Raw genomic sequence first — 12392 nt, 5'->3', positions numbered from 1 at the left:
GCAGTTTATTCATTCAAATCAACTAATACACTGTTTTTAGTCGATTGATTGGAAAAAGTAAAAGCTCCAAAATCATTTTATAAATCATTGAAATCTTTAAATCGAATAACCGCATCGGTGGCACCTGCTGATTTCTAATATTTCTTTTATGTTGTGGCACTTGTCTCCATTTCGTCGTTCGCAGCTGTTCGCGAAAAGCGCTTCAACTGAAATTGCAAGCAAAGTTTTCGAGAATAATCACGCTGAGCTTCATGCCACAGTTCTCTTGACAGATCGTTGAGTAGAGAGCTAGCAAAGCCGGCAAAAAGTTTTCTGCGGACAGTTTTTTTCTTATGCCAAATTGATATCGAAGCAAACAACTGACTTTGTCAAATAAAAGTATAGACTCTTTGTAAAATTATTTTTCGTACTTCTCATCCGAATTCAATGGCAACTGCCTTTGAAACACAATAAAATGTATTGACATGTAAATTGTATTTGACAAAATAAGAAGAGCAAATAGGGATCGTTGAATAAAAATTTTATTCTATAAGTATTTTGTAAAGTATAAGACTCGAACATATAAATTAATATCCCCTATCGATGTAACTATAGTTTTTTTAATGAATTGACGTCTCAATTAATTTAAATAGTGTAAGACGAATCTTAGAGTGTCGATGTTTAGGAAAACCGACAGGTACACGCGCGTATACTGAACGCAAAAAAGTGTTTCCAACCTTTATGCGTCTACCCGCGTAAAAAGTCCACGATAACTGTAAGTTTGTGAAAATATTGGGAAAAAGTGTAAGGCGTGATTGTATGTATATGTGCATGTGTGTGTATGCGAGCGTGGATGCGTAATACGAGGGTCGTTTGAAAAGTCCGTGCAAAGTCAGAGAGATGGCGCTACTAGTGCGTATCAAGGTTATTTTCAGTTAGTGGCATATCTTGGAAGAGCACACACGAAGTTTCAGCCAGATCGACCAATTACTTTGCGTTTTACATTCGTTTCAATCAAAGAAATCGAGTGGTTGTAAAAAAATGGGCGAAAAAGAATTAAATGTATTGATTAAACATTACTTTTTCAAAGGCAAAACGCCTCAGGAGATTAAACAGAAGCTTGATAAACATTATGGTGATTGTGAACCTTCGATTAGAATGGTTTATAAGTAGTTTCAAAATTTTCAGAGTGGCCATATGAGCACAAAAGACACTGAACGTTCTGGACGCCCTGTTGAGGTTACCACTTCAGAAATCATTGATAAAATCCATGATATGGTGATGGCTGACAGAAGAGTGAAGGTGCGTGAGATTGCTAGTACTGTAGGCATCTCGAGCGAATGGGTACATAATATTTTGCACCAACATTTGGACATGAAAAAGCTATCCGCTAGATGGGTGCCGCGATTGCTCACGATTCACCAAAAACGAGATCGTGTGAAGTGTTGCAAGAATGGTTTGCAGCTATTCCAGCAAAACCCGCCAGACTTTAAGCGTCGTTTCATCACTGTAGATGAAACATGGACACATCACTACACTCCTGAGACCAAAGAACAGTCTAAACAATGGGTTACCAAGGGGGAATCTGTTCCGAAAAAAGCGAAGACAATTCCTTCGGCTGGGAAGCTTATGGCGACTGTCTTTTGGGATTCGCAAGGAATAATCTTCATCGACTATCTGGAAAAGGGTAAAACCATTACAGGCGAATATTATTCATCGTTTGAAAACAGAGTTGCTAGAGAAACGTCCACGATTGGCCCACAAAAAAGTCCTCTTCCACCACGACAATGCGCCAGCTCACGCCTCAACAGTTGTGGCCGCAAAACTGATGGAGATAGGGTTCCAACTCGTTTCACATCCCCCCTATTCTCCAGACTTAGCTCCGTCGGACTACTATTTGATCCCTAATATGAAAAAATGGCTGGCGGGGAAAAGATTTTATTCAAACGAGGAGGTGATTGCAGAAACGAATGCCTATTTTACAGACTTGGATAAATCCTATTATTTGGAAGGGATTAACAAACTAGAGCAGCCTTGGATGAAGTGTATAAGCCTAAAAGGAGACTATGTTGAAAAATAAAAAAGATTTATTAAAAAAAATCAAGCAGTTTTTATTTTTGTACGGACTTTTCAAACGACCCTCGTATATGCGAATATGTACAAATATGTTCAAGCATGACGATGGAAAGGATGCGCAGCTCTCTATCCGAAATAATTCAGGTGCAATGCTCTCGTCAACCGCTTATGTGTGCGCAAGTGATCTGAAGTCTCTAGTCAGAGTAGCTCGCGGATATACTGAGAGGCTATAACACCTTTCAATGGAAAAGTCGCCGTTCCCGCCGCTAGTAAGGTAAATAGTAAAATGGTGGGAGATACTTCAACCCGACGGTGAGACGGCTGTGGTGGCAGACTGTTCCGAGCTTTCGAACCAACTGGTTCTTTTTATGTGTGTACATGCCAGTATAAATTTCTTTGTGTTGTACTAAAAAATTTTTGTTGGTTAAGAAACAGACTATCTTATACTATCCTTGAAAACATAACTCAAACGCTATATCTCTTTCAAAAATACTTCTACTCAATATAAAATTATTGAATAAAAATATATTTCTATAAGCTAAAATCCTAAGCACGTTATTGAATCTAATATCCTCTCTGTGAAAATAAAATATATAGTAATGCTATTTTGCTGTACATAACTTTTATTTAAAGATGAAATATCTAATTGACATAAGTTGTTATCTGTAGATATATTGTTTCGTAAAGAAGATAAATTCAAAAACATCATTAAATACTTCAAATATACGAAAAAAAGTAACGAAAATGAATGCAAATATATATTTATTTAAAAAATTAGACAGAACCATTTGCATGTGTAAAGAAAGCTACAAAGACACAAATATATTATAGGAATAATTATTCACTCATATATATGGTACATTTTTTAGTTAAAATTCTTAATCGATCTTGGTCTTTGTTTGTCATATATCTGAGCTACGAAAATAAGCGTAATGCAGAACTGTTAACATATTAAAAGTAATTGAAATCGGAATTAATGCCGTGATTAGAAGCTGTCGGAAAACTTAATTAGTATTCCAGTCGATTGTGCTTATTCCATCGACAGCCGGAGATTCACGAACGCGTGCGTGGAAGTGCTATCAAAGAGATTGATTGAAACTGCTAATTAATGGCGCAACATTAGACACGACGCACTAATTAATATGATCACGAACGCATTGAATGTGAATTAATGATTAAAATATTTCAAAAAAACGTTGTGTTAAAGATTGGATTTCTTTGATTAAATTATCGACTGAAAATATTAATAAAACTATAAAATATATTAAGGAGGCTCGAGCGATGGATAACATATCGGCAATGGGCCCTTTGGGTGAATTATTATCTTTTAAGTTAGATTATAAAAATATTGCAACAATATAGCTTTATTTAATAAATATCTTATAATAAGAAGTAAAAACTAAAGAAAACAATGGAAAAATAAATTTTTTTATTCGATCAAGGTTACTCTTGCTTCCAACAGCATGTTACTATTGTGAGACACTTGAAAATACTGTTTTAGTGATTAATCAACGGTATAGCGTGCGAATATATTCACTGTTATGTCTGCGCATGTTGATAGCATTATTTGAAGAAATCAAGTGATGTTTACAGCAACAAATACTTTAAAAGATACTGTATGTAGAGTAAATTTTGTTATTTTACCTAATAACTGCTTAATAAAATATAGCCTTCAATGAAATTTAAAAAATTCCTCTCTTTTATTGGCTTATTCCTGTACGATGTTACGACATTAATGTTAATTATTTTAATACATTAATTATTAATAACTTAATACATGTTAATTATTTTGTACACATTTTGTACGTTAACACACCTTTATTTGGCACTCATCCAATTGTTAACTTAATTTTTTCAATATTCAATGTGAACCTAATTTTTCTTTAACACAATAGGAAAGTACAAAAATCATACTATTTATACATTAAAAATAAAAATAATCTATTTATTTATTAAAAATTGCTCAAGCCTCTTTAAACGTTAATTTACTAATCAATGAATCAGAAATCTCGATAGATAATATAAAAAAAATACATGTAGAAGTAAGAAAAGAAAATTAAGATGAAAAGCGTTAATGAATGCAGAGAGGAAGACCCATGTAAACAGTAAGACCGATAAGAGAACTAGAGGAAGGAGGTTGGCAAGATTTGAGACGAGCGCAAGAAGTCCGTTGTCATGAGCTCAAATAGCGCGCGACATTTGCATTTAATCCGAACCGCAGCACACCTAAGCTTGGGGAAGCTGAAACAATATTGATCTTCGATTATAGCACAAGCCGTTTTTCTCTATTTTCAGTATTAAAGGCAATGTCGTCTTAATCTTCGCTATAGCTGAGTTCGCTTTTTCCTGACTATCAATTTAGTAAACTTTGATGCAAGCTGATGAACAAAAATAATAATGATTTGATGTAATCTACGTTGAATATAAAATTGCCGTGATTTTACATGTAGGTCATCAAAGCAAAGTTCAGAATAATTTAAAAAAAAAGAGTTTTTCTTCTTCTTTTCTTATTCATTGCTCAAAACAAACTTAAATTTATCAAATTCACAAGTGAAATCTACATACACCAAAATCAAGGGAACCTATGTCAAAGAAGTAGGGTAAGATAAAACAAAAAATTGAAATTCAACAGTCAGGCGATTCGTGCACGTGTGTCTATTATTTTGAGAACTTTCCAAAAACATGTGCCATAAAAGAAGAATATCCTTAAAAAATAAAGATTACCACAATAAAAGAATTATACGTAACTCAAGCGTAACATTTCAATTTATTCGTATGTTTCCAAGAAGGCCCTACAATAAAGTGTATATTACTGAAAAATAAGTACGATCCCATCACACCTCCTAATTCTCTCAAGAAACCAATTCGCAGCTTGTTTCCCCAGTGTACGAATCTCACCGATCAGCAAAACGATCAAGAAAAGAAAAGAGCGGTAAGAGGGAAGGGGAACTACCGCGAACGATGGAAAGAAACAGAGCGGAGCTTTTCTTCGGTGGCTACCCCTCGTGTATCTTAGGAAACGAGCGCTCGATGCACATCGAGGGTGCTATTAGAGCGCAAATGTCCTCCACCCACGTGAGACCGTTTGCGTCAAAAGGGAAGAAGAGAAAAGGAAAAGGAAAACTGCTTTTTCGACTTGATTAACGTGCTCCAGCTCAGCTGGACCTCTTTGCCTTCTTTTCCTAGATCTCTAGCTCTTGCGCGCCTACACATACACTTACCTACACGCACTACCGCAATGAGTTTCTGTGCTGTTCCTCATAATACAACTTATGTATCTTGTACTCATATGTACGTATGGATCTTCACTTGTGCACAGGTAAAGCTACATCGGTTGGAAACTTTGCTCTGCTTTTCGCGATGGACATTATATGTACTATATTTCCTGTAGATGATCATCTTTTTCTAACTGAATGTATTCATAAGTGATAATAAAGATGTTGTTTCCTTTCTCACTTTGCCATGATACAGTTTTAAAGCAATCAATTGTTTGTAAGTTTAAGATAAATTATTTTTGAAAGATATATAACAATCAATATGATGTTAACTTCGTAATAAAAGGTATGTTCAATATTAACATCATTATAAGTTTTACGCTTATAAGTACATTTTGCTGCACTAAAAATTGCCTTTGAAAGATTTTCTTATACTTTTTTTAAGATAAAAATTCTTAAGTAACCGAATTCAAATCTTGATTAATCATTAGTGTTGCTATAAAGTTTGATCAATTGTTAAGCATTTAACTATTTACAAGCGTAAAACCAGTGTATGTAAAAAACGGTGAAATGTGTAATCAGTATAAGTCTAATAACAATGCTACTTGAGCGAAAGAGGTTTGGGCTCTTTTCGTAGTTGTACGTTGAAAGACTGCTTTTTAGAGGAAACGGTGGACGTAGCAAAGCGAAGTTCATCTGATTTTATTTCAGGTCAATAGCCGTCCCTGTTTGTTTTAACGTCTTGGGCTACTACTGAAGCTTCAGTTCCCATGGAAAAGATAAAGCGGGATCCATAGACGAAGTACGTATTTTGATTACTTTTTCTTGCAAATTAAACCGCTTCAGGGGCCGTCCTAACTTCGACCCACTGTTTAATTATTTTAACTGAATTTTCTTAACAAAGAGGCTTGCAAGTACTTTTTATATTGAAACCGACTAAAAGTGAAAAAAATAATTTTACATAAAGGATTTATTAAGTTTACTTTTTAAAAGTATATAAGGCAATCAAAAGAGTTTTAAGGTTGTCACATTAAAAAAAATGAGTTGAAAAATGTATCAGCTATAAAGGTAAAAAATTAAGACGATGTCAGTTTCATAATACGTCTAATGGTTTTCCCCTTGAAAATCATTAATCTTCTTATGTGTTCTCAAAATCAACTATAAATCTCAGATATTTCAAGTAAAATCCAATGAGCACAAACACAAAAGCAATTTCAGTAGTTAAACTCAAGCTGTAGAAGTAAATAATGATTCATTTTCTTGGTTTAGCGTCTTAATAGCGGCAATAAATAATAAATATGCTATAGTGATCCTGATCAGTTCCCACAGCTAGGAAACACATCGATCTTTTCATAAACCAATGTCATATCTTAATTGTTTTCATAAAGTAGGGGTAAACACGTGCGGGTGCATTCTAGTCATGCATTCATGGAAACAACTTGGGCCCTTTATTAAATAGCAAATCATGCGAAAAAAAAACGTAGGATGTGAACGAGCAAAGTAGAAGGATCCAATCGAACAATTTTGCTAGAAAGCAATAAATATTAAAAGATAGGAAAGAGAGAGAGACGGACAGAGCATATCCTCCATACGACATAAGCTAAACGGAAGTTCTTATGTTCAGAAACAAATTTTCGCTAGTGGGCTTCGAACTTCTCGCATGGTCTTGGATAAAGCACCTACGTACATACAAACACAGTCGGACAGGTGCGTACTCACTCTCTCGTTCGCTCGCGCGACCAAAGCCCATGAAACGAAGTTGGAATCATAAATCAGAAAACGGTTTGGTCATTCTCGTCTCCTCTCTCTCTCTCTCTCTCTCTCGTTCTCTTTTTTTCTCTCTCTCTCTCCCTCGCGTTGTACCCGCCACCAGCGAACGCAGATGGTGATTTATGTGGTCATTGTGTACTCTCAGAGTGTCCTTTGCGATTTTTTCCCTCTACCCCCACTCTGTTTGTATTGGCTTTCGAAGTAATGCTGATCCTGCGCACGGCATTATTCATCCATGTGTCGGAATTTCATAGGTGAACTAGCTGTCACTTCAAACATTCGTAGAAACTAAATTACCATATCTTTTAATTCAGGTATTCGAATAAAAATAGTACATTTCGATGCTAGTTGCGAGAAAGTGGCGAGTGGCATTGAAATGAACGCAAACGTCCACACAATGGTGAAATTACTTTTACGCACATGTTTCTAACTTGATTTTTCGATACGACGTATGCGAGACGAGATTTGAAGTACGCTTGCTTTCCCGAATATGCGTGAATCGAGTCCGCAGCTACAGTAAATGATGTCTAAATAGTACATTTCGATATAGTGCGAGAAAGTAATTCAGCCTCGTGTGGATGTTTGCGCCCAAGTGAAGCGAGGGTGAAGTGGCCACACGAGGCTGAAATCTCTCTCTTGCATATGTATCCAACCTTATTTTTCGATACGATGTGTGTAAGATGAGATTTCAGATTTTAAGCATGCTCGATTCGTGGAACGTGCATTAAGTCAAGTTATCGAGAAATATCGAAAAAGACACCATTCACTTCAGGCGTAGTCCTGTCTTCGACGATCAAAATGATATTAATTACAGATTTAGTTAGATTTTATTGAGGTATACTTACAAAAGCTATAACGTCCAAGTGAAGACGATGATATTCTTTTAATCTTGCGGTTTGAAGTAAAATTTGTTGCCCAAACAGAATTAGCTTAAGCTTATTATTACAACCTTAAGACAAGTAATTCTCAAGTCACAAGAATCCTCTTGGTCGAAAAGAATTTTTATTATAACCTAGTGTTAGTTTTCTTTTCAAACAATGATATTTCTTTCTTTATATGCTCAGCTAATTTCCTCAAGAGCAAATTCGTAGAACAAATACCTGTAAAAATTCATCGAGTTTTAAAATTCAACCGAGCAAATTTTAATTACCTATGGTACAACGGCTGTCGAATAAATCATATTAATTAGCTGCGGATCACCACTTGCATACGTGTTGCGTGGTTAGTCAAACTACATCGTATAACGATCGGACCCGAGGATATATAAAACAAAGAGCACGCTATAAGCTCCGCACTTCAGTAACACAGGCACACAAAAAAAAAAAAGTGGTCTGTACCAAAGACGACATATATGTACTCATACGTATTTTGACGCGCTGAATCCGAATCCGGGGTCAGTTTGACCCCAGCACGTCAGGTTTAAGGGCATTTGAAGGTCAAATCCCGAAAAAAGTCGTTCGAGAAGAAATGACTATAGTTTTTATGGTTTTGAGGGTCGCTGAATCCGAATTCGGGGTCTGTTTCACCCCGTCGTGTCAAAGTCAAGGTCATTTCAAAGTCAAATATGTTTATTTTGCAAAAAATGAATTTTTGACTGCAGATTCTGAAAGAACGGAAAATTTTACGTTCAGATATGTGTTTTATTTATTTTTTTTTAGGACTTAAGGTCATTCCAAGGTCACTTTATGTTGCTATACCAAGGGTTTACATGTCAATTGTAAAATTTCGAAAATGTGGCTTCATAGAACTAAACTGCTATGTTAATAAGTTTTAGGGGTCGCTGACTTCGACTCTGGAGTCCGCATAACCCCATCGGATGGAGGTCAAGGTCATTTCAAAGTCAAATTTGTTTCTTTTGCGGAAAGTGAAATTCTCAGTGCATACCCGGCACTAACTGAAATTTTTACGTTAAAAAAATGTACTTTATCGACACCCCATATATCACTTTAAGATCACTTTATGTTTTTATGTAGAATTCATGTCACAATTGCAAATGACAAAAATACACCTTCTTAAGATTAGAGGATATGTACCAATGCAGTGTCTAACATGAAAAAAAAAACAACAACAAAAAAAAGAGAACATAAAAACAAGAAAAGATATGCGTTTCAAAAGAATCCAATCAAATAAACTGAAGCACAGCTAGTCCCGCTTCATAGAGATACCGATTCTTGAAGAAACAAATAGCGCTACGGGATCGTAAAAAATACCTTATACTTTTATTCTTTCGTAGCGAACTCTTTTGTCTTCAAAAGATCTATGCAGAGGATTTCTTTTCCTCTTTCGCGTAACTTGCTCGTTGTCCCTCTTTAGCGACCAACAAAAGTCTGCCATCATATTTATATCCCACCTTCCTTGATACCGACGTTCCATTTCCTTGATATCTTGGTGAAATCGTTCACCCTGTTCTTCGCTGTAGTCTCCCAGATTTTCCGGAAAGTAGTCCAAATGAGAATGTAGGAAATGTAATTTTAAGTTCATCAAGCAACCTAACTTTTTGTAGTTTGCCAATAAATTTTCAACTATGGTCACGTAATCGTCACTCTTTTGATTGCCCAAAAAATTCTCTGAAACTTTCTTGAAACTCAGCCAAGCCGCTTTTTCAGTATCGTTCATTGTTGTGACGAACTTTTGATCTCTGAACAAAGTGCGGATGTGAGGGCCATCGAAAACGCCTTCTTTTAGTTTGGCATCGCTTATTTCCGGAAACTTCTCCCCTAAATATTGAAAACATTCACCATCCTTGTTCAAAGCTTTAACGAACTGCTTAATGAGACCAAGTTTGATATGAAGAGGAGGAAGCAGAATATTTGAAGGATCTATCAATGGTTCACGTATAATGTTTTTGGATCCAGGATGGAAATCTACTCTCTTCGGCCACTCTTTCCGTACATAGTGATTTTGTCTATCTCTACTATCCCAAAGACACAAGAAACATGGACTTTTCGTGAAGCCTGACTGCTGTCCCAAAATTAGGGTTGAAATTTTAAGATCGCCGCAAACTCTCCATTGATGTTCTGCGTAATTGATTTTATCCAAAACTATTTCTAAATTTTCGTACGTTTCTTTCAACTTCGTTGAATGAGCTACTGGAATTGGTGCAAACAAATTCCCGTTGTGAAGAAGAACAGCTTTCAGGCTCCGTTTTGAAGAATCGATAAACAGTCTCCACTCTTCATCTTTATAAATATCAGGTTTCAACGTATCCATTAAACCATTTACATTTGTACAGTATGTTAACGAATTTTCTTTATCCTTGGTGAAAAATTTTCTAAATTCTTTTTCTCTATCCCGATAAACAGAAGATTTGGTTCCTTTTGACAGCAAGTTTTTCTTTTTTAATACTGCTGCTAGATATTCAGCTCCATCTTTCGGTAATCCCAAATTTCTTATGAGATCATTCAACTCCTTCTGATCAAACGTTTCCGGAGTCTTATGCTTAACACCTACTGGTAAATATTTATCATCTTCATTGTCACTTTTAGTCACATTTTCATCATCAATTTCACCATCATCGCTTTCATCATCATCACTTCCATAAACATCCATTTCCTCTTCCACGACCGAGTCGTCGATATTCATAGGTTCTTCAGCTGCAGTTTCAATTTTGAGTGTTTTCGGCCTACTTACTGAAAGTACTTCTGCATACAAAATGTTTGATTTATTAGAGGTATTAAAGCCAAATGTGTCAGTCATACAGAAATAGCAATCCTCTCGACATGACGGTTCCGACCACATCACAGGCTGCGTAAATTTCAACAGATTTCGATTTTTGTCTTTCTTGTATCGAGTCAACATTACTCTGCAATGATTACATATTATATGAGGTACCCAGCTTGTATTTTGGTTTTCAACCTTCAATCCGAAGCATTCTTCGTAAATAGTTTCCAAGTTACTAGATAATTTTCTTCGGTTTTTAGGTATTTCAAACTCTCCACAAACGTAACAGAAATAGTCAGAACTTTTATTACACTCGTGAGAAGTAGATTGTGTTCTTGTAACATCATACTCTGCCAAGGCCAAGTTACCCACCATTGTAGAGCTGCAGTCGCTTGATGACGACGATTGCGGGCCTGCTTGCTCACCCTGACCAACCGCCGATACTGGGCATCCGAAACCCTGCATCGTACTCCTTCGTGTGCCGGCCATGACGGCATCGTGCCTTCACCCCAGGGCTCTGCCGGAAAACAAAAAAGCAAAAAAAAGCCGTTTTCCGCCGTCACCACGTGGAGGTGCCCTGGGTTCCGGCACACGATAATTCAAATAAATTCTAATATTATAATCTAATATTTATAAAATTCATTAAGCAGTTCGTTAAAGCTTTGAACAAGGATGGTGAATGTTTTCAATATTTAGGGGAGAAGTTTCCGGAAATAAGCGATGCCAAACTAAAAGAAGGCGTTTTCGATGGCCCTCACATCCGCACTTTGTTCAGAGATCAAAAGTTCGTCACAACAATGAACGATACTGAAAAAGCGGCTTGGCTGAGTTTCAAGAAAGTTTCAGAGAATTTTTTGGGCAATCAAAAGAGTGACGATTACGTGACCATAGTTGAAAATTTATTGGCAAACTACAAAAAGTTAGGTTGCTTGATGAACTTAAAATTACATTTCCTACATTCTCATTTGGACTACTTTCCGGAAAATCTGGGAGACTACAGCGAAGAACAGGGTGAACGATTTCACCAAGATATCAAGGAAATGGAACGTCGGTATCAAGGAAGGTGGGATATAAATATGATGGCAGACTTTTGTTGGTCGCTAAAGAGGGACAACGAGCAAGTTACGCGAAAGAGGAAAAGAAATCCTCTGCATAGATCTTTTGAAGACAAAAGAGTTCGCTACGAAAGAATAAAAGTATAAGGTATTTTTTACGATCCCGTAGCGCTATTTGTTTCTTCAAGAATCGGTATCTCTATGAAGCGGGACTAGCTGTGCTTCAGTTTATTTGATTGGATTCTTTTGAAACGCATATCTTTTCTTGTTTTTATGTTCTCTTTTTTTTGTTGTTGTTTTTTTTTTTCATGTTAGACACTGCATTGGTACATATCCTCTAATCTTAAGAAGGTGTATTTTTGTCATTTGCAATTGTGACATGAATTCTACATAAAAACATAAAGTGATCTTAAAGTGATATATGGGGTGTCGATAAAGTACATTTTTTTAACGTAAAAATTTCAGTTAGTGCCGGGTATGCACTGAGAATTTCACTTTCCGCAAAAGAAACAAATTTGACTTTGAAATGACCTTGACCTCCATCCGATGGGGTTATGCGGACTCCAGAGTCGAAGTCAGCGACCCCTAAAACTTATTAACATAGCAGTTTAGTTCTATGAAGCCACATTTTCGAAAT

Source organism: Phymastichus coffea, unplaced genomic scaffold (assembly GCF_024137745.1).
Source record: "Phymastichus coffea isolate CEN01 unplaced genomic scaffold, Cenicafe_Pcof_1.1 PCOF00045, whole genome shotgun sequence".
NCBI classification, from domain to species: domain Eukaryota; kingdom Metazoa; phylum Arthropoda; class Insecta; order Hymenoptera; family Eulophidae; genus Phymastichus; species Phymastichus coffea.
The sequence above is the reverse complement of the archived record's forward strand: the minus strand, read 5'-3'. Positions refer to the sequence as shown.